The sequence below is a fragment of the Meriones unguiculatus genome, chromosome 2 (genome assembly GCF_030254825.1).
Source record: "Meriones unguiculatus strain TT.TT164.6M chromosome 2, Bangor_MerUng_6.1, whole genome shotgun sequence".
NCBI classification, from domain to species: domain Eukaryota; kingdom Metazoa; phylum Chordata; class Mammalia; order Rodentia; family Muridae; genus Meriones; species Meriones unguiculatus.
In genome coordinates, this window is record NC_083350.1 from 135,310,609 (window position 1) to 135,338,435 (window position 27,827).

The 27,827-nt window shown below is 37.5% G+C and overlaps 1 protein-coding gene across 8 annotated transcripts in view; it reads right to left on the bottom strand.

Annotated features, from left to right (window-relative positions):
* Nlgn1 (neuroligin 1) overlaps positions 1-27,827 on the bottom strand; it is a 983,309-nt gene that overhangs the window by 793,310 nt on the left and 162,172 nt on the right. For 5 of the 8 annotated variants that reach the window (XM_060378139.1, XM_060378141.1, XM_060378138.1 and 2 more), the window contains one exon: positions 13,961-14,038. The exons of the other annotated variants lie outside the window; for them this stretch is intronic. The gene's annotated coding sequence lies outside the window, so the exon portion shown is untranslated. The remainder of the gene's footprint in view (positions 1-13,960; positions 14,039-27,827) is intronic. 8 annotated transcript variants of the gene reach the window in all.

A 27,827-nucleotide genomic window follows, 5' to 3' on the forward strand; every position in this document is an offset into this window, starting at 1 on the left:
CGTTGCTGTTTCAAAGTACTCATAAACCTTCCAGAGGATACATAAGCTGGGGTGTGTCACAGGTCTAGATCTACTCTTAGGAATACCAAGTTAGGAAAAAAATAAAGAAAAAAGAAGCAAGGAGGACATGATGGAACATGCTTATTATAATCCCAGCATTTGGGAGGCAGAAGCAAGCGGATCAGATAAACTTATGTAGCTTATCTGATATCTACAGGAAAGGAAAAAAAGAAGAGGAAGGGTCCAGCCCTGTCTCCAGAGTGAATTCCAGAACTACACAGAGAAACCCTTGCCTACGCAGAAAAACAAAACACAGAAACGAAAACAAAACAGAATTCCAGCTCTTGTAGGCAGAAGCCTTTCAGCCTCTGCATTTGAGTCCAGCTTAGCATACAGAATGAGTTACAAGACAGCCGGGACTACACAGAGAAGCCCTTGCTCGACTGCATAGGGGGAGGAATAAAACAAACAAACAAACAAAAAGCAAGAAAACAACAACAAAAAGGCAGAAGCAGGCCTTATCTTTCTCTCAAAGCCAGAATGGTCTACAGAGCAAGTTGCAGGACAGACATCCACATTACAAAGAAACCCTGTCTTAAGAGAAAACGAAAAACTGAAAATACAAAGCTTGTTTGTATTTAATTTCTTGTTACCTTATTTAATTTTAAAATATAGCTCTTTCTCTCTCACAGACACAGAGAGAGACAGAGACAGAGAGAGATTATGTAAAGAGAGACTTTGTCTCAAATAAATAAATAAGTAGATAGTAAATAACTGAACAAATAATAAATAAATTTGGGGGCTTGAGAGCTGGCTCCATGTTAAGAACACACTGTCTGCTGTAGTAAATAACTTCCTACCTCAACAATACAAAAAATTAAAAATTGTGGTGTTTGTTGCTGACCCTGTATCTCCATGTTTTCCTTAGTCGTGCTTGGAGACAGAGACAGAGAGAGCAGGAATCAGTGTCTATCAGAGTCCAAATAGCTGGATAGGGAAATGCTTTTGGAGAGAAACAAGTACCACAGTAAGTACCGCAGCCCTGTCACAGGCCCTGCCTGGGACAGTACAACACATTGACAGACCAATAAGTGAGGTGGTGTCAGACATGCAATTTCTTTCTTTGCCATTTTAGGGACCTAAGCTATTACCGTGGGAAATGTTTTGTAAGTTTTTAAGCAAACAGAGTCATGGAATAATAAATTTCATTTTGTGAAGACTTAACTTGAGGACTAATATCCAAAATATACACAGAACTCAAAAAATTAAATATCACACAAACGAATAACTCATTTCAAAAGTAAGATACAGATCTAAACAGAATTCTGAATAGAGGAATCTCAAATGGCTGAGAAACACTTTAAAAATGTTCAATGTCCTTAGTCATCAGGGAAATAAAAGCTACTTTGAGATTTTTATCTTCTACCTGTCATAATGGCTAACATCAATAAGACAAGTGACGGCTCATACTGGCAAGGATATGGAGTAAGGGGAACACTCATTCACAGCTGGTGGGTATGCAAACTTGTAGACCCAGTAAGGAAATCAATGTGCCAGTCCCTCATGAAGATGGGACTCAGTCGAACTCAGTATCCTGCTATACCACTCTTAGGCATATACTCAAAGGACTTTCTATAAACCACACAGACATTTCCTCAACCATGTTCATTGTTACTCTATTCTTGATAGCCAGAATGTGTTGATAGCTTAGATGTCCCTCAACAGCTGAATGAATAAAGACAATGTCTTTACATTTACACAATGGTATACTACTCAGCTGTTAAAAAAGTAACATCATGAAATTTGCAGGTAAATGGAATGAACTAGAAAATAAACAATCAGATTAAGATGGAAAAAATTAAATACGGCCTGTCACTTTTATGTGAATATTAGCTGTTAAGTCAATGAGAACCAAACTACAATCCATAAAACCACAAAGATTAGGTATATAGCAAAGGGCTGGGGGAAAATAGAGGTATCTAGGAAAGGCAAATTAGATACTTTATAGGTATGGTAGGGGATACAGCTAAAAAATTAAGGGCCATTTGAGAGGTAGTATGAAAATCTAATACACTAAAAGCTTCATAAAATATATGCATAAATGAAGATAATCTTATTGAAGTCACCAAATGATTTGAGACAGAGCCCCAAATGGATATCTCTTGTCACCAAATAAAGCTTCCAGTACCAGGACTGGGTTACATTTAATTGAGTTTTGGCCAAGGAAGTTCTATGAGAACCCTCAAAAAAGCAAGACTGTTTGTTGCCAAGACAGATTGTTCTCTACAAACTGACATCAAAGCCTCATTGTGAACACTTACACAGCTCCTAACATGGAGAAGCTTAGCCTGTGCTCACATAGACCTTCATCTGTAAATGCTAGAGTCTTTGGTACAGGAAGGTTCTCTACATGCTACTAGAGGGCAAACATAAACATCAGGTCTACCACCTACACTTATATCTACAACAGAGTCCTACCTTCAATATATGCTCTTGCTATGGTAGCAAAAAGCTTGTGGGAGTAACAACCCATTGCCTTAAGTTATTTGATTTAAGGCCCCCTCCACGGGATAGAACCCATAAACAGAGCTGCTAAGGTGACAAGAACCCCGAGATTAAATATCTCTTGGAACTAGGATGGAACCAAATACTTGTTAGAAAAGAAAGGAAGGAAGGAAGGAAGGAAGGAAGGAAGGAAGGAAGGAAGGAAGGAAGGAAGGAGAAAGAAAGAAAGAAAGGAAGGAAGGAAGGAAGGAAGGAAGGAAGGAAGAAAGAAAGAAAGAAAGAAAGAAAGAAAGAAAGAAAGAAAGAAAGAAAGAAGGAAAGGAAGGAAAGAAAGAAAAAGAAAGGAAGAAGAAAAGAAGGGATGAAGAAAGAAAGGAAAGAAGGAAGTGACACTGAATGACATTCTGCTGTGATCATAGATCATTCCTTGCTCAACCATCATCTGAAAAGCTTCTTCCTATAGCCTGTGGGAATAAAAACAGACATAGACAGCAAGACATTAAGCAAAGAATGAGAAGCTTTGGAATACTCAACCTTACACAGAACGTTGGAATCAAATTCCCCTCCCTCAAGAATCAGGGAACCACTTGGAAGAGGAGACAGAAAGAGTGGAAGAGTAGGAGGAGATAGAGGATACACACAAACTAACAAGACCCTCTAAATCAACAGGATCAAAGATGTATGAAATCATAAAGACTAGGGTAGCATGCACTGAGACCCAATGCATGGGTTTGCACTAGATAGGGTCTTAGGACTGCAATTTGTTACCACATATCTCTGTTTCTAACTCAGAATCTGTTTTTAACAAAAAACCATTTGCAACTGAAAAATTAGTTTTCTCCAAAAGAGTCTCACTAGAAAACAAAACAAAACAAAAAACTAAAACACTACTCTTAAAAGTGCTGGTGGGGATGTAAACTTGTACAACCACTTTGGAAATCAACCTGGTGCTTTCTCAGACAATTAGGAATAGTGCTACCTTAATATCCAGGTATAACACTCCTAGGCATACATCCAAAAGATGCTCAAGTATACAACAAGGACATTTACTCAACCATGTTCATAGCAGCTGTATTTGTAATAACCAGAACCTGGAAACAACCTAGATGTCCCTCAGTTGAGGAATGGATACAGAAATTGTGGTACATTCCCACAATGGAATACTACTCAGCAATTTAAAACAAAGAAATCCTGTTTTCTTCCTCCTCTGATATCCTTCCTCTTTGCCTTTCAAGATGGGGATTGAGCATTTTAGTCAGTCTCCTCTGTCTTGCTTAGTTTCTTTAGATGTACAAATTGCAGTAGGTTCATCCTATATTACATGTCTATATGAGTATATACTGTGTGTGTCTTTCTGCTTCTGGGACAGCTCACTCAGGATGATTCTTTCCAGGCCCCACCACTTACCTGCAAATTTCATGATTTCCTTATTTTTCATTGCTGAATAACCTGCCACAGAGGGCCTCTGAAAGGCTCTGCCCTGCAGACTATCAAAGCAGACACTGAGACTTATGGCCAACTGATGGGCAGTGTGCATGGAATCTTATGTAAGAAGTGGGAAATAGTAAGATCTGGAGAGGTCAAGAGCTCCACAAGGAGAGCAACAGAACCAGAAATTTGAACACAGGGGTCTTTCCAGAGACTCATACTCCAACCAAGTACCAGGCATGGAGATAACCTAGAACCCCTGCACAGATGTAGCCCATGGCAGTTTAGTGTCCAAGTGGGATACATAGTAATGGGAAGAGGGACTGCCTCTGACATAATCTGTTTGGCCTGCTCTTTGATCACCTCCCCCTGAGGGGGAGCAGCCTTACCAGGACACAGAAGATGGCAATGCAACCACTCCTGATGAGATCTGATAGACTAAGATCAGAAAGGAGAGGAGGACCTCCCCTATCAGTGAACTTGGGGAGGGGCATGCATGAAGAAAGGGGAGGGAGGGTGGGATCAGGAGGGGAGGAGGGAGCGGCTTATAGGAGGATGCAAACTGACTAAAGTATAATTAATAAAATAAAAATAAAAAAACAAAGAAATCATGAAAATTGCAGGCAAAAGGTGCGATCTAGAAAAGATTATCTTGAGTGAGGTATCCCAGAAGAAGAAAGACAAATATGGTATCCACTCACTTATAAGTGGATAATAGACGTGTAATATAGGATAATCATACTAAAATATGTACACCTAAGGAAGCTAATCAAGAAGGAGGACCCTGGGTTAAGATGTTCAATCTTCATTCAGAAAGGCAAACTGGTTGGACATCGGGAGAGGGAAAAAACAGGGAACAGGACAGGAACCTATCAGAGAAGGTCTCCAAAAGACTCTACCCAGCAGGGTATTATAGCAGATGGTGAGACTCATAGCCAGGAAATCATATGAAAGAAAGGGGAGATAGAAAGACCTGGAGGGAATAGGAGCTCCACAAGGAGAGCAACAGAACCAAAATATCTGCACACAGTGATCTTCTGTGAGACTGATACTCCAAACAAGGAACATTCATGGAGGTAACCTAGAACCCCTGCACAGAAATAACCCATGGCAGCTCAGTGTCCAAGAGGGTTCCCCAATAATAGGAAAAGAGACTGTCTCAGACATGAACTCCTTGACTGGCTCTTTGATTACCTCCCCCTGAGGGAGGAGCAGCCTTACCAGTCCACAGAGGAAGATAAAGAAGCCAGTCCTGACAAGACCTGATAGACTAGGGTCAGACATAAGGGGAGGAGGGCGCCCCTATCATTGGACTGGGGGGGAGCATAGAAGAAGAAGAGGGAGGAAGGGTTGGATTGGAAGGGTATGGGGGAGAAGGCTACAGCTGGGACACAAAGTGAAAAACTGTAATTAATTAAAATAAAATAAAAAATTTCAAAGAGCAGGCCAATCAGTTCATGTCAGAGGCAGTGCCTCTTCCCATTACTATGTAACCCACTTGGACACTAAACTGCCATGGGCTACATCTGTGTAGGGGTTCTAGGTTATCTCCATGCATGGTACTTGTTTGGATAGAAGATGACAATGCAGCCACTCTTGATATGATCTGATAGACTAAGATCAGAAGGAAGGAGAGGAGGACCTCCCCTATCAGTGGACTTTGGGAGGAGCATAAGTGAAGAAGGGATGGGATCGGGAGGATGGGATCGGGAGGGGAGGAGGGAGGGGCTTATGGGGGATACAAAGTGAATAAAGTGTAATTAATAAAAATTAAAAAGAAGATAAACCTTAAGATGATGTTCTTCTTGAGGAATACTACTCACATGTCACTAGAATAAAATAAAACTAAAAATCTAAAAAAAAAAAAAATTTAAAAATGTAAGTTTCACTCCCAGCACTGAATGTTCAACAGAAAATAAACACAATAGTATCATTGGAGGCACCTGTCTTGTAATGTTGTATCACATCTGCTTTCTCTTCTTTACCTCTATTCTTTCTTTCTTTCTTTCTTTCTTTCTTTCTTTCTTTCTTTCTTTCTTTCATTTCTCTCTCTTCCTTCCTTCCTCTTTCTTTCACTTTTCTTTAATTTTATCTTCTTTACCTTTTTGCTTTTATTTCATTCTCTCTCTTTCCCCCAAAGGTCCACAGGCCCTTTGTATATATACTATGACTTCCAGTTTATTGTTTTTATGGGGTCCTGAGTGTGCAATTAACTGAGCCTCTGCATGTATATCTGTTTTACATGTCTTTTCTTTGACCCTTTCCTTCTGTTTGTCTTTAACTATTCTACTATATTAGTCATTTTATCTTACTATATTATTTACTATAGGAAACAGCAAAACAGAAAGGGAAAACTCAAGAGAAGCCCAGTGCAAAAATCCAAACGATGAATGTTGGAGCACAAGTGGAGCAAAAGTCACACTGATGAGAAGAAATACAGAGTTGTATGTGCAAGACAGATTTCATATATGTTCTTGTTACTTCAAAGCAGTTTCTTCCTGGTATGAAGTTATAAGAAAAGAAAGGACTCAAGGTGGACTCCAAATTCTATAATCTTGTAGAAGGATATTCTTACGTATTCTAAGATGTTGATAAAATGTGAGGAGAACACAGATCAATTGAATCTGATGCCCCTGAAATACTGGAATTGTCCAGTGAGATAACATTTTTGACTTCTGTTCATCAACCAAGCCAGATTGGCTTCTTGTCTTTGTAGTGGATACACTAAGTTTTTTTTTTCCCCTTTGGATCTTGGGCAGATTTATTGCTATTTAATTTCCCTCAGCTTTTTAAAACAGATATCTGTGACTATTCCAAGTTTCTAATGGAGTAGTTTGTCAAGAGGATAAGATATCTCTGAAAAGTATTACCAATCTTTATCAACTAGAAAGCTCATTTACATACGAAAATTGTGAATTAATCAAGAAATGAGGTTCCTGCTAGTGGGTCAAGCAATACCTCCTCTGGCAGTGGGTACTGTGAACTGCAAGGTACTGTGTAGAGGAAGTTACTGGTGTTTTTACAGGTTGAATTAAGTCCACTTCCAGAATTCTCTATGGCCAAGACACACGTACACAGTCTCTGTCCCCTGTTTTCTTGTGGAGAGTATTTCTGGCTAGATCCTACCTCACCACATTACCTGTGACTGAAAGACAGCTGTACCTGCCGTTCTTTATTTGGGCATCCTTACCATTCTTTTTCCTTTATTTTCCAGTGTGCTCTCTTCTAGGTGTGGACAATATGAGCATATGCCCTCATTCTCTGAAGAAACACACTTGGAAAAGAGGTAGCATTTTCTATAGTTGCAGAGCCACTGATGAGCTGACGAGGCCCCCGCAAAGATCTCCTACCAAGGAAAATACAAGTAACTCTAAATAAACTTAGTGGACAAAAAAAGAAAGAAAGCATTAAAAGAAAAACAACAACAACAACCAGAAACCCACTTATTCTGTTTCTAATGGTCTAATTTTTCAAGCACTGTGTCAAATATTTAAAAGCAAATAAAATCATACCATTACAACATTCTTTCTTCAGTGTTCCATAACTTTGGTAGATAATATCCTGCCTCTACTCATTAATGTGGGTGTTTTATCTATTCAACTAGATAATAAATATTTTACAGATAGATATAATATCTTTGGAATACTTGTATTTGTCATTGCATTGTGCTTAACACTGTTTTTAAAGGTCATTGTAAAATTTAAAAATTCAGTTGGTTAAATGAGCAACCAACACATTTTATTTTGATAAGGGCTTCCTTACTTTATACAGAAATGTCTTCACCTAGTATTTACATTATTATACAATATTTGGTCGCAGAAGAAAACACTTGTCTTGCAGTTCTTGAGTATTGTGAACTAGATTGAGAATAGTCTAGAATTCTTTTGATATAAGATTAAGAAAAAAGTAAAAAATCAAACTAAATTTTGCTGATAGTACTGATACACAGTTTGAACATCAGTACAACTAAATTTTCAGTCCTAATTAATATACCATAGTGTGTTGTTCAACCTATTTCATCCACAGCCAATTAACATGATGAAGACTTGGGAATTTTTGTGCTTGTGAAAAAAGAAAAACAGTCTAAAATATTTCGTAGAAGTAAAAATAAATATATTTAAGATTCTGTAATTGCAATATCATTATTCTTGAGTCATTTCACTACTTGCAGTTTTGGTCCATTTTACCCAATGAGTGCATTCAAGTCACTAAAGCTTGTTGCAAATTTTACAAGTCTCTGCAATTTCAGTATAATCCAAAATGTAAATGCCTACAAAAAACTACCACTAACCTAAATTTAATGAGCATTTGAGGGTAGAACAATTTTTTAAATTACACCAAAATGTTGCTAAGTGCTTTAAATCTATATGTGTAAATATTCAATTAAACCTCCATTGTGTTCTTGAGCGATTTATCCCTGGTACCCTTTTCACTAATCTTTTTTATCCTTCTTTCTCCTCACTTCTCCTTTCTCTCCCTGACTCATTTTAAACTTCTTACTAAATTTTCTTGTTTCTAGGCATTTCTTGTTTCTAGGCATTTCTATGCCTAGAATAGTAATAATACTCAGATTTACCTGGATAGCCCCAAGGAAACAGCATCTTCTGTATGCAGCAGGGTTGATGAACTCACAGAGACTCTTACAATGTGTAAAAAACATGCACAGTGCAGACAGGGTCCCAGAAGGAGAAACGGATACAAAGTCCCACCCATAACTAAGAATCTCTTTGCTATTTGAACCTACTGGCAAAGGGAAGATCAGTGGCATGTGACACTGAGTATTCCACCCAAATTCTAGGGTAGGGCATCACAAAACAGACTCCATGTTCTTTGCTTGTCTTGTTTGTTTTGTTTTGTTGTTGTGTTTTGATTTGGTGGTGAGAGAGAAAGGAACATGAAGTTTGGTGGGTAAGGAGAAGGAGAGCATCTGGGAGGGACTGGGGATGGAAAAATATGATCAAAACATACTGCATTACAAGTTTTACTAATTTTTAATTAAAAAAGAAATAAGGTGATGTCATCACTAAAATCAAATAGGAGTCTATGCTATTTCCTATAATAATCAATTTCTTCATGAGAGTCTATAAAATGTCCTGGTATTCAGCGCAGTTAATGAAGCAGAGAGTGGACAGTCTCAATTAGCCATATTCTAGAAAAATGCCAAGAGTTAGCTGTTGAGCCACGAGTGTAGCATTTGCAAAGTCTAAATTTAGTGTTTAATCTGGGTGTGGGCACAGAATACTGGGTTTACGGAAGACCGAGGTACATTACAGGAAAAAGGGTAAAGAGGCACCCAGCACTGCAGGCAGGTTGTTTTTAGGTGGATCTGAAAAACACATATTAACAAGGGAGATATTGTCCTGATTTGTTTTTCAGAATGCAGCAGGAAAATATATGCTAGAATTTGAAAAAAAAAAACAGTGCAGTGTATATTAAAAATCTTTTTACATACATGAAAAATACAAAAAAAGAAAAGTGTGGCCATATTCAAAGGAATTCAGCCAGTTAACAGATCCACAAGTGATCCACGCCATCCTCATCAACAATAGCTGTTGTAATCCTTGAACATTTTAGGAGAAATGGGTGCAAGGTTGTAGGGATGAAGAGTGTTGGAAGAAAAATAGAAACAACTACAACAACAACAACAACAACAAAATAAAACAAAGTATAAAATTCAGTTTACTAGTTGCACTGTAAGGAATAACCCCAAAGGAAAATCAATAAATGCAGAGAGAGAATAATAGATATTTTTGAACTGAAGCAAAAGAGATGATTGTGATTGATAGATGACAGATAGATAGATAGATAGATAGATAGATAGATAGATAGATAGATAGAAGACATAGACAAGAGAGATAGATTATAGAGCTAAGCATAGTAGATAGGTGATATATACATAGATAATAGAGATATGAATAACTTTATGATGGTTAGATGATAAATAAATATATAATAGAAAAATTAGCAAATATATAATCGATGATTGGTAGTTAAATAGTAGATAGAGTATAGATAGATATGTCAGGTGATAAACAGCAAAGAGATGACTAGATAGATGTTAGATCAATAGATAATGATAGTAGGTGTATGATAGACAAATTAAGTGATAGCAGTTATATATATATATAGTAATTCATAAAGCTAATATATATAGATAACAAATATATGTTGTGCAGATATACAGATCATTTATAAATAAATTGATGAGAGGAAAAAGGCAAAGAGCCTGTCTGGATGATGATGGCATGAAAGCACCTGAAAAAGCTACACAGAGGAGAGTGTGGAAACAAGTGAGGAAATGAGCAAATGCTTTGCAATTTAAAGGAATACATTCAGCTACAGAAGGCAATAATATCCGAAAAACATCACACTTAAGCATATAATAGTTGAAGTGGTGAAAACCAATGATAAGTGAAGGAAAAGTGGCAATTGAGTAAGGAAAATAACTAAGACATTACAGAAGTAATGGAAGCCAGGTGACAGTTAAAGTATATTTCTCAGTGTTAGGAAAAGAAAATGGAATACCCATTAGTCCCAAATCCTATATTCTGGCCAAACAATTCTAACTTTAAAAAAAAAGTCATGCTTATATAAACAAATATTAAAGTAAATTGGTATTAGCAAGTACAGGTTGCAAAGCGCCTAATTCCTTAAGGAAGAGCTGGTGACGGAAGTTGAAAGCTCCAGTAACTGAATGGGCTAAACCACCATTGACTACAGCAGTCATAGCAAAGTCTCCTGGGTTTGTTACATACATGAGGGACATAACACAACATGAAAACAGGGTGGTCTAGCATTATATAAGAAGAGACAAAGTATTAATCCAAGATAGAATAAGACAAATTAAGAACTCATACTGTAGCTTCTACAGCAATAAAGCTTAATTCCCAAGCACATAGATGACGGCAACTAAAAAGTTAATAGAATATGTAAAGCAGAAGGCTAAGATAATAAAACTGTTTTGGAGGCTGCAGAAAAAGATTAGCAGAATAAAAAAAAATTCACCCAGGAAAAAGACAAAACATTTTCAACATAATCCTATAAATATTCACATTAAATGCAAGGATACTAAATAGTTCAAAGTCTAGATTACAAAATGATCTGAAAGGCGAGATGAATTATGTAATGCATGCAACAAATTCCGTAAATAGAAACATATAAATTAAAAAAAAAATACAAACAGACGCACATGAACAAATTAAATGGTGTCTGAAGGGAGATGACGTAGGTCTGATAATACTTGAAGGATAGAATTCAGGACAAAAAGTTTTAGCAGAGTTAAGAGTATCATTTCATAAAAATAGAAAGATCTATTCATGAATAAGACACAAGTGAAAATGGATTACCAAATGAAATGAGCATCAGGACTTGCATTCAGTCATGGCTGCAGAATTGACACGATTCTCAATAACTGATAGAGTAAGTATAAAACAGACAAATACAATATCTATCAAAAACTAAACAAACCTATTAAATTTATTAATATTTATAAAGATTCTAGTTAAAAACTCTAGGTACAGGAAATTATCTATTTTCTTAAATAAAAGTAATTTCTAGTTGTATTCTAAGTATTGATCCTTATACCCAGAAATAAGTGTAACTCTCAACCCTCATCAGAGAAGCTTCTTGGAGACAGAGGTGACTACAGAGTTTTCATGTTGTGTTATATCCCTCACTTACGTAACAAACCCCACAAGACTTTGCTATCATTGCTTTGGTCAATGACATGGAGGAGTTAGTTGTATAAGTTTCCACCCTAGATGAAGAACTGTGGACAATTAGTGGCTACTGAGACAGAGAGAAAGGGAGAGAGAGAGAGAGAGAGAGAGAGAGAGAGAGAGAGAGAGAATCTGTTTTATCCAAGGATGAAGCCTCTGATAGGTTTTCTAGTCCCGAGTAGTTAGCCTTAAACAGATGTCCATATGAACAACACTAAATATGCTCAGTAGATTTTGTGTGTGTGTGTAACAATATTAATTATTAAGTAATAGGCATAAACATAAGAGAGTAGAGGGACACAGAAATTTCAGGAGGGGTGGAAAAAGCATATATATACTTATCCATGAAAGTCTCAGAAAAATAAAAATTAAATAAAAAATTAAAACTATTGGAGGTAGAGGTGAAACATTTACCAAGACACAAAACAAGTTTCAAAATATTAAATAGAGACTCAAAGATTTTTTGATTAAAAATATTTAACTTAGAAGTCAGATCAAAAATATTATTTAAACTCCATAAATTAGAAAATTAAACTGTTCTTCAAAAAATTGTTGCCCAAAAAGAAATAATGCAAGAATATTGAAGCTAGTTTAATAAAATGATGATAAAAGTATAAAATGTGAAAATTTATTAGATTCTGTTAAAACTGGACTTCAAGAGAAACTCATAGCTATTGATCAATAACTTAAAAGATAAGAGGGAAAAAAGTGAATTGCATCATATTTAAAGAAAGAAAACAACAACAAAAAAAATGAAGAGAAGGGAAACTGTAAAACCCAAGGGAAGAGTAGGCAAGAAAAAAAGGCAACATGAAGTTAGCCATTCTGTGAATAAAATAAAAAAAGAACAATAAACTAAAGATAAAAAAGGAAATACATGATCATTATGAATAAATATGACAGCATTTGAATAAACCAGAAAATCTCAGTTTGCAAAATATGTTAAGTAATAATTCTTCTGAAGGTAAACAGCACAGCTTATTGCAATATTATCAGATACATGATGCTGTACATGTGAAATATACTTAATTGATAAAGATTATCAGATTAAAAAGCATCAAGCTTAACTTTAAAAATAATTTAATATAAATAGTTGAAGAGTAATATCAAAGAATCAGCTCAATTGATATAGGAAAATGTCTCACAATCATATGCACTTTGGTGATTTTTAAAATATATCTCAGCAAAGAAATGATATCCAGTCATTCTATCAATAGTTTACACTCAGAATATAAATGCAAATATATGTGTACACAGAGATATATGTACATTTAAAAAAATAACAGTTTCTAAAACTTTCATCATACTACAGGTACCCAAGGAAACAGATACCCAACTACTCCTTGGCACTGACAAAAGATAATTTACATTTTTACTTACATTTTATTCCTTTAAATCAGAAAACTGAAAGGTCAATTGTCCACTCTCAAGGAAACTGATACATTGCAAAATACTGTTTATCAATGGAAAAGAATCACCTGCTTTTTAAACAGAACCGGTTACATGTTTCAGAAATGAGAAACCAACTGCAATTCCCTAGCACTGATACTCAAGAACAAGACCCCATTAACTGTAATGTGAATCAGGATGGATTCCTGAGTTTGCCCTAGTGAGAGAAGTCCACTGATTCGGGAAGGCATGATCAGAATTCTGCTCCGGTGAGTACTGGGAATGGCTGGTCTAGAAAGGATGTAAGTATGGGATGCCAAGTGTATCCCAATGTGCTGGACCCTACACTGCTGTTCTCCATCCAAACAATAGCCATTTCATCTCCATTTCTGATTCAGCATGAAAACACAGAACCTCTAACCTTCCCAAACAAATCCGCATCATAGTGTGCAAGCCCAGCACCCCAGGTACAGCGACAGGAGGATAAAGAAATCCAATGTTTCTTCTAACTATGTGTGTCAGCCTGAGCTACATGAGACCGTCTCAAAAAACAAAACATACATGCGAGATCTTGCGGGTTCGAAAGAGCATGCGTGTGCATGCATGCACATACTCATACATATGCCCGCACACACCTGACGCAGACACAGTACAAGATACTCGTCACAGCGTTGCATATATTCCTTCATTTTCAGCTTAGGAAACTAACAACAGTTCTTTGTACTGTTTAGAACCATTAGCAGACTCAGGCTTCAGCATGGTTATTGAGAACAGGTTGATTTATTTTTAATTTAAGAATAAAGTTATCCGTCATTGCTCAAAGGGCAGCAACTACGTCAATCCCTACTAAAAAGATGAACCAAAATGAATTTCGAAAATTCTAGCAAATGGTGGCTCCGGAGCCATCCCAATCCACTCACCCTGAACTTTCCCAGCACCTTTCTCTCTTAGGCTCGCGGGAACATCAGCCCAGGTACAATTCCAGTTTTTTGTCACTTCTGAGAAAAAAAACAAAAAAACAAAAGTCAGTGCCTGGGGGACTATCAGCCAGCAGAGGGCTCAAAGAGAGGGTTTTAAATCCTAAGGAAAGAACTCAGAACACTTCCCAGAGCTTGTTTGGCTAAACATAAAATTTGTCACAAAAATCCACATAGGCCATGAGCTGGTTATTAAGAGGGTTAAACTCAAGCACTGCTCATGCTCATCTAGCTGGCTCTGCTTCCACGTGTCATGCAGACCTAACTATTTTTTTAGTATTTTCTTTATTATTATTATTTATAAAAATTTACTCACTTTGTATTATGGCTGTACCCACTCCCTCACCTCCTCCCTGTCCCACCCTCCCTCCTTCTCCCCCTCCATGTCCCTCCCCTAGTCCACTGATAGGGGCGGTCCTCCTCCCCTAATATCTGACCCTAGTCTATCAGGTCGCATCAGGACTGTCTGGATCTTCTTTTTCTGTGCCTTAATTGGGCCACCTCTCCTGGAGCGATCAAAGAGCAGGCCACTGAGTCCATGTCAGAGACAGCCCCTGCTCCCCTTACTAGAGAACCCACAGGGAGACTGAGCAGACCATGGGCTACCTCTGAGCAGGGGTTCTAGGTCCTCTCCATACATGGTCCTTGTATGATTCATCAATCTTTGCAGGACCCCCTGAGCTAAGACTTTTTTGGCTCTGTTGGTCTCCTTGTTCAGCTTCTGTCCCCTTCAGGTCTTTCTATCCCCCCTTCTTCCATAAGATTCCCTGAACTCTGCCCAAAGTTTGGCTATGAGTCTCAGCATCTGCTTAGATACCCTGCTGCTGAGAGTCTTTCAGAGGCCCTCTGTGGTAGGCTCCTGTCCTGTTCCCTGTCTTCTCCTACATCCCATGTCTATACTGTTTGCCCTTCTAAATGAGGATTAAGCCTCTTCCCTAGGGACCTCCTTGTTGTTTAACCTCTTTTGGACTATATATTTTACTATGTTTATCCTATATTATATGTCTAATAATTACTTATAAGTGAGTATATACCATATGTGTCTTTCTGCTTCTGGGTTACCTCACTCAGGATGATCTTTTCTAGTTCTACCCATTTGCCTAAAAATTTCATGATTTCCTTGTACCATAATTTCTGTATTCATTCTTCAGTTGAGGGATATCTAAGTTGTTCCCAAATTTGGTCTATTACAAATAAAGTTGCTATGAACCTTTTTGAGCAAATGTCCCTGTGGTATGGTTGAACATCTTTTGGGTATGTATGCCCAGGAGTGGTATAGTTGGATCAAGAGGTAGCACTATTCTTAATTTTCTGAGAAAGCACCAGATTGTTTTCCAAAGTGGTTATACAAGTTTACATTCCCATCTGCAACTGAGGAGGGTTCCCCTTTCTTCACATTCTCTCCAGCATGTGTTGTCCCTTGATTTTTTTATCTTAGCCATTCTGATAGGTATAAGGTGAAATCTCAGGGTCATTTTGATTTCCATTTCACGGATGACTAAGGACATTGAACACTTTTTAAAGAGTTTCTCTGCCTATTAAAAGGCATTTGTTAGTTGGAGTGGGCAGCCTTTGAGGTCCTTTCTCTAAGGCCTATGAGTTCGAACCATTCTTTTTGAAAAGCATTCAAAATGTCCCTGAGAGATAAGTGGATCACCTGGCTTGTGGAGGGAAGAAGATTGGGTAAAGTTTGTGAGGAAATGCTGAACATTCATCCACCACTCAACTGTCTACCATAAAAGTTTTCTTCTTGCAAATCCACTTCATGTGTTCCACTGATTCTAGTCCTATATGGAATCAACTTATTTTTACCTTGGTTAGAAAGCCCTGAGTACATTTAAACTTTTTTTTGCCATTGCTTAGGATCTATGCTTCAGTAAACAGTGTAATTTTCTTTTCATGTATATCCTTGATTGGTTTCTTCTTCTCTAGATTTATCTCTTAATGGACTAGCTAAGTGTGGTGGCCCTGTTCCTTTAGAATTTTGATGTGCAAAGACAACCAGTCACACATCTAGGATCTAAACTAATGCCCCCAAATTTAATGTATACTGAATTACCTGAAAATCTTTTTCAAAGGCAGTGCCTGACTCAATATTTCTGTGGCAACAATTGAGAATCTGCATTTTTGACTGTCTTTGTGACTGGCCCAGGGGTCACATTTCTAGGAATATACTGCCAGTGGAATTGCTAACACAAATTAAATTCCAAGCATAATAATATTTCTAGACACTATTGTTTTATATAAACATATAAATAAGGCAATAGATTAACATGTGAATATAAACAATTGATGCCATTAATGTCATTGTAGGAAATCTTTGAGATGTTTACAGACGCTCTTCATTACTAACAGTTATTATTAAATCCATAGGTGCTTTACACTAGAAAAATTACTCTCTTCAGTTATTCTGATTTACTTAGAACAGATAATTTCTCAGAAAACCTTTGCTATAATTAAAGCTATTATAACTTCTTTTGACCTCATACCTATTAATTTGAAATGTGATTTCCATAAGCTGACTTTCTCCTCCCTAGTGGCAAGCTTTCACTATCCCCATCAAGAAAACCTTGGCATATTTCTATGAGGGTGAAAATGAATTCCTTCTCAGGGGATTGGACACACACACTGTGGAAAGGTTCTCCTGTTCACAATTTTCGACTTCTACCATGAGTCCCTTTAATACAGAAGAAGTAATTTTCTCTTTGCTGAGGAAAAAGCCAACCATTTTTCTAACAGTTGTCATCTTGTGCCTGGCTTCCTGAGAGTATTCTCCATCACTGTGGGCATATACCAAGCACTGTGCTTCATTCTTTACTGCTTACTAATATATGGCTATGAAGTATTCAAGAACAACAAAGCAGTAAGAATAAACAGTGCTGTTATATGGCTGTTATATGCGAATTCTGGTCTTGTTCACATAGAATTCTAAAAAAATGGATGATATCCGCTGCTATGATATATGTGTTAAAATGGACATTAATAGATATTTTACAGTTAAGGGTTGTGTGTAAGGCCAGGTGGAGGCCTACAGACTCTAAGACTAAGATCACAGTGCAGACTTGACTGTGTTTGAGAATAGATTCACAAGCAGTAGAAAAGAGGGAACTGGATGGGAGCGTACCACAGATTTCCTCTAAAAGACTCCAACCAGCAGGGGATTGAAGCAGATGCAGAGACTCACAGTCATGCTTTCAACAGAGGGCAGGGAGTCTTATGGAAGATATAAAAGGGGGGATATAAAAGTGTCCGGAGGAGACAGGAGCCACAAAAGGTGACCAACAAAGCCAAAAATGCTAGACCCAGGAGGGACTGCAGATATAGATGCATCAACCAAAGGCCATGCATAGAGAAGACCTATACCCCTTGCTCAAATGTAGCCCATAGAACAAGGGTTCTAGTAAGGGGGAAAGAGTCAGTGTCTAACATAAACTCAGTTGCTGGGTCCTTGATCACTTCTCTCTAGTGGGGTGACCTAGCCAGCCCACAGAGGAAGAGGATCCAGACAGTCCTGATGGGACCTGATAGGCTAGGATCAGACAATAAAGAAGGAGGACTTCTCCTATCAGTGGAGAAGGGAAGAGGGATAGGGGAGGGAGAGGGAGGGTGGAACCAGAAGGAGATGAGGGAAGGAGCTATAACAGGGATACAAAGTGAATAAATTGTAAAAGATAATAATAATTAAAAATAAGCATCACATGTGCATTGAACGTATGACAGGAGTCTACTGAGCGCATCTGAAAGACTCTAACTAGCAGAGTGTTCAAAGCAAAGACTCATGACCAAACCTTTGGCAGAGTACAGGGAATCATAAGAAAGAAGGGGAGTTAGTCTGATGGGGAAAGGATAGGAGCTCCACAAGGACCAAATATATCTGGGCACAGGGTCTTTTCTGAGACTGACATTCAACCAAGGACCATGTATGGATATAACCTAGAACCTCCACTCAGATGTAGCCTGTGGTAGCTCAGTAACCAATTGGTTTCCCAAAGTGAGGGGAACAGGGACTATTTCTAACAGGAACTCAATGACTGGCTCTTTGGTATCCCCACCCCCGAAGGGAGGAGCAGTCCTGTTAGGCCACAGAGGAGGGCTTTGCAGCCAGTCCTGAAGATACCTGATAAAACAGGATCAGATGAATGGGGAGGAGGTCCCCCCATCAGTGGACTTGGAAAGGGGCACGGTGGAGATGAGGGAGGGAGGGAGGGAGGGAGGGACTGGGAGGGAATGAGGGATCGGGACACGGCTGGGATACAGAGTTAATAAAATGTAACTGATAAAAATAAAATTAAAAAAATAAATAAATAAATAAAAAAGAAAAAAAAATAAAATTACAGAAAAAAAAATAAGCATCACAGAATAAAATTGCAATTACTAGATTCTAGAAAAATAAAATATAATAATTGGTTAAAGAGCAAAGATATGGAATGTGTCTAGAGTTCTAATATGCAATATAATAACTATAGTAAATAATTTATATTTGCTAAGACAAGCAAAGAGCTGAGAAACATGAATCTACAATCCAGACCTCAGCAAGGCAAAAGACCTATGAATCCAATGTAAGTTGGTGATGGGGCTAAGATTGGTTGGTTATTTTCCAAAACATAATGCTCTTAATTTTTAGTCTCTTCTTGGTTTCGCTTATTTAAGAGGGATATTTACTTAAATTCTGAAAAGTACACAATTTATCAACATCACTCCTCTGATTTCAGTAGAAACATCTCTCATCCCATTTCTGCTACTATTTTGCTGAATCATCTGAGACCGGAAGCTGAGACAGATTAGGTGAGAGTCAGATAACCGGGGGAGTTGAGAAGGGAAAACCTTTGCAGACAAGATAGTAACCCAGGCCAGGGAGAATTTGATTAGAGTTTAAAAATATGTAAGATGAGAAAACACAAATTGCCTTCACATAAAGAGAAAATTTGAAATGACAATTTAAATATAAAAATGATTCTTTCTGTGACATATTGACAAACCACTAAATAATGAGTCAGATGTCTGAGATGTTTAGAGTAATATCCAAATTTATTTAATCCTTCAAGTCAATTGCTCTATCACTGTCTATGTTAGTGAAGTTGGTTTCACTAAAGTACTTGTATAATGGTCTCTGAAGACATCACATTTCACAGCATTCCATCCCACCTTCCAGCTGTTAGCTTCTCTGTGACCTCTATTTCTGATTATTCCTGAACGTTCTTGAGGGTGCTATGGAACTCCCATTTAGAGATGAGTATTCACTCATTTATTCTAGGCATTTTCACCACATGTGTCTCTGCATTTAACCAATGTAACACAATAAAATAAAATAAAGCTTCTCTGACCAACATTGAGAGTTGAAAGGAGAAAGAGGGACATTTTTCGTGTATTAGATTATCTAAGAATAAATAAGAATATGCTTGTAAGACATTTCAGCTTACAAATGTAGGTTCATAAGCCACGATAGTTTTCAGTCCTGAATCAGTGATGTGTTTTCTGTACTTTAAGGTCATATGTTTAAAGCCAAACATACGGTGTCTTTTGAGACAGTGACAAGTTTTTTGGTATTTGTGTATATTTCAGGGAAAAGTGATATAAACATCTAACATTAAGTCTTTAGTTTCTTTCTGTGAAAAGCAATGAAAAATGTAATAAGATTGGAGGATTCTTCCTTGATGCTATGCGTGCCTGCTGAGGCACATTAAAACACACCTTCTAACGGGTCTCATAGAAGAGAGTCTGTAGCTGATTTTTGTTCTACATCTTTGCATTTGTTTAAAACAATTTTTCCATCTTAGCTATCAAAATACAATTTGCTTCTACAGTTCGTGTGGAAAAAATTCTACAAGATTACTAAAGAAAAATTACAACAAACCTCTATACTGGCAGCTCAGAGCAGTTCAGCTGAGACATTAAAAGTCTCTCTCTTTCACAGTCTAAGTCAGTTGATGCAGACCTTTATGATCTACCACCATTTTTTTATATATTTTGAAAACTACCATCTACTAATACACTCTGGAATTCATCACAGAAGTGGAAGATAAGGTGATGTCACCAGCAATGTCCCAGTGGAAGAGGTAAGCTTTGAGGAGACAGTCAGTGACTCACTTCTGTAAAAGACTGAGTAAGGCTGATGACTTCCAGGAAGGAGAAATCCACACCAGCGTACACAGGACTGGATTGCCCTCCATGCCCTAAGCATTTGTGTTGTCAGTCAACTAAATCTGCTTTAGAAACACACATGATTTTCTTCCACTAGTAATGCATGCACATAAAGAATCGGTTAAAACCATTAGCCACAGATTTTACATGATTTAGCATCCCTTTTATAAATAAATTAATATAATAAAAGAGAGGAAGTATTATTTTTACTAAAAAAAAGAGATGATTTTTAGTGTAAAATGAGAGATTATTTTCTTTTATTGGCACAGCAGTATTGTCCAATACACAAGAAAAAAATCTGTATGCCAGGAGTAGATGCATATTAAAGTCGATCTACAAGGTGAAATACGTATGCACACATTTAGTTAATCAATGTTTGAAATGTTTTCTTCTTGTTCTTTTGCTAAAGAATATGTATAAGTCTTAAGTATGTTATGGTAATGCTCCAGCAAATAGTCTTTCCTTTATTTGGACATTAGATAAGAATGCTTGAAGGGAAAATTTTCAATATCATTTTTAAAACACAGTTTATCTGGATTTGCCCTCTAGCTCCACAAAGGAGGAACAGTTACTGAGGATTTCAATCCATAATGACAGTAAATGTATTTGCAGCTTCACTCATAAAATGTGTTGTTTTTCATGTGAAAAAAAGTCAGAGTTAGTGGTTTAAAAATGTCCCCAGTAAAAAACATTCTTTATGATCAAATCTGTAAGAGCTCCGCATAGGGAAAGACATAATATAGGAATGCATGTTAAACTTGTCAATGAATCACACAAATTGAAATATTTCAAATTGCAGTGTATGTACAGTTCTTTGCATGTGAAGCAAATGGTGTGTGAACAGTTATTGTTTAATAACAGAATATAGAAGAAAGGAGAATTGAATATGTTGTAGAGCATTGCACATGGTGAAATAAGACTTGTATAACAACATCTGTTTCATCTTATATGAGAAAGTACACATGTACACACCCATACAACACACCCATTCACAAACACACCTGCATGCCTGTGTATCCAGAATCCTGATATAAAATTCATATATTTCTTCTGTGAGACTTGGTGCAAAAATACTAAACTTGTTTTGCTAATATCACTAACAAATCCTAGTCTTTATCATCACACTGAAATACTATACTGTGTGTTCCCTTAGAAGCCTTTCTTAAATCTCATGAACTCTCTTTTATCTTACTGGTGGATGGATTACTTTGCTTTTACTAATGAGAGAAATGTCACAGTGAACATTTGTGTCCCTATAACACAGTGTCCCTAGAAAGAAAAGTTGAGGAGCTGGCCTTGTGTAGCAGGTCTGGTTCCCAAGCAGCTTCCTCTAGCATTCTCACATTTTCTCTTTCACTTTTGTGTGTACAAATTATAGGCACACATCTATAGATGCACAAGTGTAAGTGTATGTATTTGGGTACGCAATACATAGACACATGGAGGCCAGGGTATGGCATTCATTCTTCCATGACTCTCGAACATATCCTTTGAGACAGGAACTACTGATGAAGCTCAACCTTACCTATTAGTGCTAAGGTTCACACACAATGCTGTCCCATCCCCCACGGTGAAGTTATAGATGTGCATGTACACACCCATGGCCTTGTATGTGGGTTCTGAGAATCCAACCACAAGTCTCCACACTTGTAAAGCATGCCCTTCAACAATGGAGACATCTCTCCTGTCCATTAATTTTTATTATACTAAGCCATGCACACTTCAAAAGATCAGCTAATAAGTAAAATGCATTGCAGAGTTTTCTTACATATATTTTATTCTAGTGTATAGCGTTAACTCTCTCAAAGGGTCAGTTTTACAAAGGCGACAGAGATTTACAATATTCATTTAAAAGGCAGTAAATTAAGGGACTAGAGAGATGAGTCAACATTTAAAAGTGAATTTGTGTTTGCAGAGATCCTGAGTTTGGCCCAAGCTCTATGTTGATCAGTTCCCAGCTGCCTGTAACATCAGCTCCATGCCTCCAGCCTTTATGGGCTCCTGCACGCATATGCACAAACATACAAACAATTTTTTAAAATAATAAGAAATGTATTTGAAAAGCAGTAAGCTAAATATTTGGTCTGGCGCCTCCATCTTGAGTCAGGAGACAAAGGAATTTTGATTTTGATTTTGATGCACTTAAATTTGAGGAAAGGAAATAAAAAGACTGGAGTTCAATGAGTTTTACCAGTCCTTCAATGTTGGGAGAAGTGGAGAATGAATAAATAAACTGAAAATATTACCGTGAGAGAAATAAACAAATTAGAAACAAGCAAGGGGACAGCTAAACATTGCTTGGGGATAATACTTCGAGGAAAATTCTCAGGATCTTTTTAAAAGAGAAATCAGAGCATAGCAAGACTTTTATTTTGTTCTGTGCAATGGCAATCAACCCTCTTCCTGTTGGGCGGGAGCTGTAGTAAGACCACCTTCTCTTCATATAGATCCCGAGAGAGTACTAGCAACTTGCAATTTCTCAGTGCCTGGGAAAGCATCAAATATGAATCCATTGTCTGTAAGTACTTTATCCTCATGCCAATGTCATAAAGAATAGAATTCTCTAAAAGCTGACACATACATACTGCCTTCCATGTGGAGTACTTATCTTTAGTAGCAACCTGAGGAAAAATAAGTGCACAAAACCAACAAGGACGCATCAGTGTGCCTCACTGAAGATCAGGGAGTAGGGATTTTAACCTAAGATGGAATAAATTGATAATATAAAACTAATCATGGATCAAAAGTTATAACAGCATTTTTCTTATCATAGAGACTATTTGGGGAAACCCTGACTAAGAAGTAAGTCCATCTATCAAGGGAGTAATGACCCAGAAACATTCTTTCAGAGAATGAAATAATCTAGAAACTGTTTCCTTTTTAAAAGACAGGAACCTGTGCAACTAATTAGGCTGAAGTACCTCTTTAAAAATGTGGGCAGTAATACTACTGAGTGAATTAAACATGTACAAAACTGGAGGTCAGAGTGAGAGAAAACCCAAATGGCATTTAAGGGTGGCCTGTGCTATAAAAGCCATGGTACTAAAGGAGATACTGAGACTCATAGCCAAACTTTGGACAGAGTGCCAGCATCCTTATGGAAGAAGAGGGAGAAAGAAAGACCTGAAGGGGACAGGAACTCCATAAGAAGAAAAACAGAGCCCAAATATCTGGGCCCACGGGGGCCTGCAGAGACCAATACTCCAACTGAGGACCATGCATGGAGAAGACCTAGATACCCTGTTCAAAGGAAGCCCATTGGCTTCTCAGTTTCCAAGTGGGTTCCCTAATAAGAGGAGCGAGGGCTGTCTTTGATATGTACTCAGTGGCATGCTTTCTGATCACCTCCCCATGGGAGGAGGGGTATGCAGCCTTGCCAGGCCACAGAGGAAGATGATGCATCCATCCTTGATGAGACCTGATAAGCTAGGGTCAGATAGAAGGGGAGGAGGTCCTTCCCTATCATGTGTCTAGGGAAAGGGTATGGGAGAGAAGAGGGAGGATAGATGGGACTGGGAGGAGATAAGGGAGGGGACTTCAGAGGGGATACAAAGGGAACAAATTGTAATAAATAACTATGAAATTAAATTAAATTTTTAAAAAGTAGTGGTATCTATGGTTATTTAGGTAAGAGTCATCAGGATCCCATTCAGTTTTTGTTACTATTGCTCTGTAGTATAGCTTGAAGTCAGGGTTGGAGATACCTCCAGAAGTTCTTTTATTGTACAGGATTGTTTTAACCTCTCTGGGTTTTTGTTTTTTTTTTTTTTTTTTTTTTTTTGCTTTTCCATATGAAGTTAAGAATTGTTCTTTCAAAGTCTGTAAAGAACTCGTTGGGATGCATTTATCCAGTACCCAGAAGGGCCTGTGGAGACTGAAGCACCAATCAAGCACCATGCATGGACTGGACTGAGGCCCCACACAAAGATGTAGTATATGAACAGCTTAGGCTCCACATGGGTTCCCTAGTAAGGGAAGTGGAGACTGCATTGGACAAGGACTCGCTTGAAAGCGTTTGATCACTTCCCCCTTACAGGAATGTCTTGACAGGCCACAGGGGAAGAGGACATGCTCAGTCCTGATGCAACTTGATGAGCTGGGGTGGATGGGAAAGGGAGCTCCCTTTTTCTTAGGAATAGGTGAGGGAATAGGAATAGGAAAGGGACAGAAGAAGGGTGGTGCTGGGAGGAGAAGTGGGATGAGGCTACAAACAGCATGTAAAGTAAATAAAAAATAATTTAAAAAACACACAGATTCATCAGGATGAACAAAAGAGAAAACAGGAATTACATCCAAGGAAATTTAAATAAAGGAAGTCATTCTGGGCTGATTTTTAACAAGCAAGAGCCTCAAAGCAGTGAAGCTTCTATAAATCATATGTCTCACAGACCCAGAGAACATTTCTGAAAAGACAGTTTCCCGTAGAATATAAATGAATGGTTGATGAAAACATTATTTGTTTTTATTTTAGACTTTAAGTTTTACACTTACTGTACTGATTGGGGTAGTGATGGACACATATGTCATAAGGTCAGAAAACAACTTGGAGAGATCAGTTCTCTTTTACTATGTGGCTTCTAGAGACCAAACTCAGGTCATCGGGCTTGGTGGAAAGTGCTTTACCCATTGGGCGATCTCGATTATTCCATTTTATACTTTTTAACATGCTCTCTTTGCATGTATTATATTTTCTCATTTCACATAGCGTTTTCAACAAAAGGATATTGCTCATTAATTAGAGATGTAACATAATTTGTTATTTTATTCCATGTTCAAGATATAGAACATTTGTAGACTCTGGTCAACTTTAAGTACCAAAGGAAAAGTAGTACAAAGAAATGAGATTGGCAGTTTTCTCAAAATTTCATTGTCAGTTGAAAAATAATGCAGAGATTGGGGAAATGGCACACCAATAATTGGCCCGACTTGAGACCCACCCCATGGGAGAGAGCTAACCCCTGTCACTATTAATGACACCTGCTTTGCTTGCAGATAAGAGCCTAGCATAACTGTCTTCTGAGAGACTTTATCCAGCAGCTGATGCAAACAGATGCAGAGACCATGAACAAAGAATAGGCTGAGCCTAGACAATGCTGTGGAAGTGTAGTAGGAAGGACTGAGGGAGCAAGAAGGGTCAAAGACACCACAAGATGACCTACAGAGTAAACTAATCTGGGCCCATGCGGGCATACAGAGACTGAACCACCAACTAAAGAGTAAGCATGGGTGGGACCAAGACCCCCTACACATATGTATCATGTGTTCCGCTTGATGAACATAGAGGTCCCCTAATCTGTTGCCTGCCTGTGGATACCTTCTCCCTAGCTGGGCTGCCTTCTGAGGTTCCAATGGGAAAAAAATTGTGGGTTGATACCCCAGGGGGTCTCCTTTTTCTCTGACAAAAGAAAAGAGGGGGAATTGGGAAGGGATGTGAGTGTGAGACTGGGAGGAGAAGAGAGAGGAGGCTGGGATCAAACTGTAATAGAAAAAGGACAAATAAAAAAATTTTTGGAAGAAACACAATGCATAAATTTAGTGACACAGTTCAAAAAGCTTATCACACTTTCAGCAAAGAGGAAGAGATAACATGGGTCCTTGAAGGAATCATGAATCCTAGCGATTTCATGGAACACGGCTTAAGTGATTTTTTTTATTGTAATTCATGCCATAAAAATCTCAGCTTTTGTACAAAATTAGTCCATCCTCAGTCTTTCTTAATTTATAGTCTCCTCTGAAAAGGCTGCAGGTAATGTCAGTGCTCACAAGCTTCTGTTCCAAATGAAACATCTGATTCTACCTCTGAACTGACCGTGTGCTTCCGGTGTCAAGTTTGATGATCCACACTTGTGGAATCATCAGTGACTTTCTTGTAAATAAATCTCATAAGCTTGTGCTCTAACCACATCTTGCTCATCAGATCCTTTACATTCTTGATTGCATTCAGCCTCCCTCTTGCAGAGCTGCCTTACACTTTCCAGGATGACATTTCATTCTGTTGCTTCTTTTATGTCAGGGTCTGCGCACTTCTCAGGTTTGAGTGCCTCCCCCCTCTTCCTCTTCTTCTTCTTTTTTTTTTTTCTTGACCTGTTTCCTTCTGTCCTACAGTTTCTTACTGAATTATGTCATAGGCTCTGTGGCTTCTTTTTCTACTTATATGCAGATACATTTCAAATCTATATATCTAGGACAAATATTTTTAAATGCATTTTCTTACCTCCCACTGAATATTTCTATTTGAATGATCCTTGGTTACTTCAGATTCAATATATCTCAAATGTGTTCAAGAGTTTTTCTTTTTCAAATGAACCTTTTTTGTTTTATTTTGCATTCCTCTCGTTATTCAGTGACACAGACACATATGGGGCTCCATTTAGAATTATGATTTCTGAATATTTCTTTACTCATTATGTGAAATCAATTAACAAATTATGCCACCTTTTCTATGTCTTCATTGGCAGTGTGTAATATTGTACAGAGATAAATGCATTCCTCTTGAAAACCTTCCTCAGTAGATTCTCTATAAACCACTGCTCATACATCAGCCAAAATTTATTTCCCATCTCTTCTCTCTCTGTGTAACACACACACAGAAGTTGGAAGCTCTCTCTCTCAAACACACACACACATGCTAAGAGAGAGAGAGAGCTTCCAACCTCCTAATTGCTTGAGAAATCCTGTTACTCAGAATAAAGGAAATTAGTTTATTACAAGTTCATACATTATTATCTCTTACTAACTTATTCTAACATTATCTCAAAGTTTATATTTTACCAATCATTTGGAATGTCATTCTTGCTCAATCATACCATGTTCCCATCTATAGTTCAGAACGTTCTATGAGCTTTTTAGAAATAAAATACATTTTCTTCCATTAAATGCCTTTATAATTATATAGTCCTCTCCTCTTCTTTGCCTCCTTCTTCCCTCTTCTTTCTCGATTTCCTCCTCCTCATCTTCCTTCTTTCTCCTTTACTCTAGCTCCCTCTCCCTCTTCTAGCACTGAATGAAATTCCCAGCCCCACAGAGACCATGTCTCATTCACGTTTTAGTTCAGATATTGTGTTCTGATGTTTACATATCCATCAACTGTTTGCTTGCTACCACTCATCTATGTTCACATGGAAACTATACTTACTTCTGCTTACCTTATCTTATACTTAGACCTTTACTGTCTCTTATCTTCCTAAGAACTATAGTTTTATTTTTCCATGGCTTTATTTCTATAAATAGTTCTATAATCTCCAATGTGAATATCACAGATTTAAAGTTCTATTGATATTGACATTGCATATACAAATGAAAGACTACTCATCAAGTTTTACTCTAAGAAACCACTGGCTCCCCTCCCAATCCCATCCTCCCTCCTCGGCTTATGGGGGGATGCAGAATGAATAAAGTGTAATTGATGAAAAATTAAAAAAAAATTATCCACTAAAAAGAAAAAGAATTTTTATTCACATTTTTCTCTTATGATAAGAGAAAATATCACTAGATATAAATTATAATAACTAGATATTACCTTAGATATTCTCACAATATTTATAAAACCTCATATAGAAGAATATACATATTATTTAAATTAGTACAAAGTTCTAATTAAAAAATGAGTATCTGACAAATAACTTAACGTCTTTAATGCAGTGTAATGCTTAATCTCATTAGCAAGTTT